Here is a 3,150-nt window from a genome sequence, read left to right as displayed (position 1 = left end):
AAAGGAAATGGAAAAAGCAATAAAATCAGTCTTAATGCAGTTACTTGAAGATAGCAGACTCCCCTTAAAATATGTGTGGAAAGAACTGCTTTTGTGTTACAGGGATTCAGGAATAAGGATCAAGGATAATATCAGGAACAAGTTTCTTCTCTTTATACCTTAGTTCTCCATATTTTGGATTTAGCCTTGACCCTTACTCAATATTTGTTAATTATCTCTTATAGATACCTTAACCTGCAGAAAAGCAAATAACCAAGGGACAACCAAGAAATAGAAGAAAGGGAAAAGCAGACAAAACTCTATAAAACAGAATCTTGAGACATTTCAAAGAAATCCAATGTAAAGCATGTGCACCTAGCTCATAAACTGTTGAACCTGGAGTCAGGAAGACATGCATTCCAATTTGGCCTAGCTGTGTGATCCTGGGCAAGTCACTTAACCCCTATATAAATGCTAGCTATCATTCTTAAGTCAGTCAATAATCCTTTATTAAGTGCCTACTATGTGCCAAGCACTGCATTAAGTCTTAAAATAAGAAACAGGTGTGGATATAGCCTACAAAGGCACAGTAGTATCATTGACAGGAGATATCATTGCTGTGGTAGACAAAACTGTCACCTCCATGTTGGACCATTGTCATTGAGATAGAGCATCATGAGGCCCATCCTGTGTGGCTTTCTCCAGCTCCTTATCAGAGTTGGACTCACTCACGGGATTACAGATTATTTAGTATTATTTAGGAAAGTAGTTGACTGGGAAAGGAATCCTTCAGTTTGGAGTGTATGCTTTGATGTCACTTGTTCTGAGTTCTTTGCCAGTAGCATCATCATATGCTCTAGCACATTGTCATTCCCAGGAAGCTCCATTTCAATTCAGTGTTGTTTGTCCTTTGTGGCTGTGTCTTGACTTGCCCATGAATTGAATTTAAGTGAGGCAGAGTTGTACAAAGTCACAGGCCTCACTCTCTCTTCCAGAGAGTCATTGAAGTCCAATGGCAGGACAAAAGTGATGGCCTGGGATGCAGTGGATGATGTTGTCACCTTTGATGCCTGAACATACTCTTAGCACGCCATAGCACCTACTTCAGATGCCTGTCGAGGCCATTGGAACAAACTGTTCTCATCTGATCATTCCACTGGGGAAAGTCTTCACATATTTAGTGGAGACATCCCCCTATTTCATTGTTGGGCTTGAGGCTTGTTGGTTACCCTCAAACTGACTTAACCCATCTGCTGAAATAGTTTTACTGGGGTGCGTCCTCTATAGCTACTTGGAACCACAGGTTGGATGAAAGTGGACACCAAAAGTGAATGAGAAACCCTGAAAAGGGCTCATCAAGCCTTCACATTAGAGGTGCTAGTCCTCCCTGAACACTTCCATACATCCTTTATTTGGGTGTATGGGGTGTTTAATTCAATAAACATTTATTGAACACCTATCATATGTAAACCATTGTGAGAGGTACTTAAAACTGTTCCAGGAAGCCCTGAAAATCAAAGGCTCTTGATGATACCTAACCCCTTAGCATTAATGAGGTTCATCTCCTTTACTGTTTCACGAATTTGCGTGTCATCCTTGTGCAGGAGTCATGCTAATCTCTGTATCCTTCCAATTTTAGTGTATGTGCTGCTGAATCGAGCACTCCTTTACTGTTTTGTTTTGGTTTTTGGCTGGGCAATGAGGGTTAAGTGACCTGCCTAGGGTCACACAGCTAGTAAGTGTCAAGTGTCTGAGGCTGGATTTGAACTCAGGTCCTCCTGAATCCAGGGCTGGTGCTTTATCCACTGTGCCACCTAGCTGCTCCTCCTTTACTCTTTTTTGTTTTGTTTTGTTTTGTTTGTTTTTTGCGGGGCAATGGGGGTTAAGTGACTTGCCCACGGTCACACAGCTAGTAAGTGTCAAGTTTCTGAGGCCAGATTTGAACTCAGGTACTCCTGACTCCAGAGCCGGTGCTTTATCCACTGCACCACCTAGCTGCCCCTCCTTTACTGTTAATAGATGTCTCAGAGGATACTGCCTCAGATCCTTACTAGCTGTGTAACCTTGGACAACTAACAACTTCTTTCTGCTAGTTTTCTCATCTGCAATATTGTCTTAATAATAGCACCTACTGTCCAGGGTTGTTGTGAGGATCAAATGAGATAATATTTATAAAGCATTTAGAAAAGTGCCTGACAATTTGGGCCAAGTGCTATATAAATACTTATTATCATTACTGTTGTTGTTACATCACTGAAGATTTCTTTATGTTAATTATGCACAAATAATCATTGATAACATCCTTCAGTCTGTTTCACCCATCATGGGTCTTTCCATTACTCTTTGGGTCACATGAAATTTGGATTCTTCTGAATCCAATTGGTTGAGTTCCCTGAATACAGTAGGTGATTAATATGTTTACATAATCAAATTAGATAAAACAGTTTTAAAATGCTATATGACTACAAGTTAATACATCAGTAGAAGTACAACCTGCTGGTTTTGTGTGCCATTAGCTTAAGCAGTTGTGTTTGCAACTAATTTAAAATTTTCCACCCTTGGATATTATTGAGAATAATCTGATGATGGAGAAAGGATTTCCTAGGTGCTTCTGCCATCTAGTGCCCAGCAATAGAGATGTGATAATTGCATTCCCCTCCTTTCATCTCTCTCTTCTAAAAAACAAACAACTCCCCCCCCCCAGAATAAAAAATTAAGAGGTAGAAGGGATCTTAGGGATCATTTATTCCAACTCATTTATTTTACAGATGAGAGAACTGAGGTCTCTAGAGAAGTGAATTCTCCATATTAGTCCTGTCTATAAGTGTAGTTAATAATGATTAAATTTACATATACATACATACATGTGTGTATATGTATGTGTCTATAGCCAGTGAGTTGGAAATGAATTAGAAATGAATACATCAAATAAATACCAGATTTATTTATAAATGTTGATAGAAGAATCTGTGAGAAAATATAATAAATAGGCCAGATCTTATTATAGGGCAGCTAGGTATGGTGGATAGAGTGCTGGACCTGGAGTTAGGAAGATCTGAGTTCAAATCCAGCCTCAGACACCAACTATGTGACCCTGGGCAAGTCACTTAACCCTGTTTGCTTCAGTTTCCTCATCTGTGAAATGAGCTGGAGAAGGAAATGTCAAACCAC

At 39.7% G+C, this 3,150-nt stretch overlaps 1 non-coding gene across 1 annotated transcript; it reads right to left on the bottom strand.

Annotated features, from left to right (window-relative positions):
- Positions 1-1,538: 1,538 nt before the first annotated feature.
- On the bottom strand, positions 1,539-1,642 carry LOC122727006. The gene has a single exon (XR_006352988.1). It is a non-coding gene; the product is annotated as a U6 spliceosomal RNA (small nuclear RNA).
- Positions 1,643-3,150: the final 1,508 nt, after the last annotated feature.

Source organism: Dromiciops gliroides, chromosome 4, assembly GCF_019393635.1.
Source record: "Dromiciops gliroides isolate mDroGli1 chromosome 4, mDroGli1.pri, whole genome shotgun sequence".
Classification (NCBI taxonomy): domain Eukaryota; kingdom Metazoa; phylum Chordata; class Mammalia; order Microbiotheria; family Microbiotheriidae; genus Dromiciops; species Dromiciops gliroides.
The sequence above is the reverse complement of the archived record's forward strand: the minus strand, read 5'-3'. Positions and strand labels throughout refer to the sequence as shown.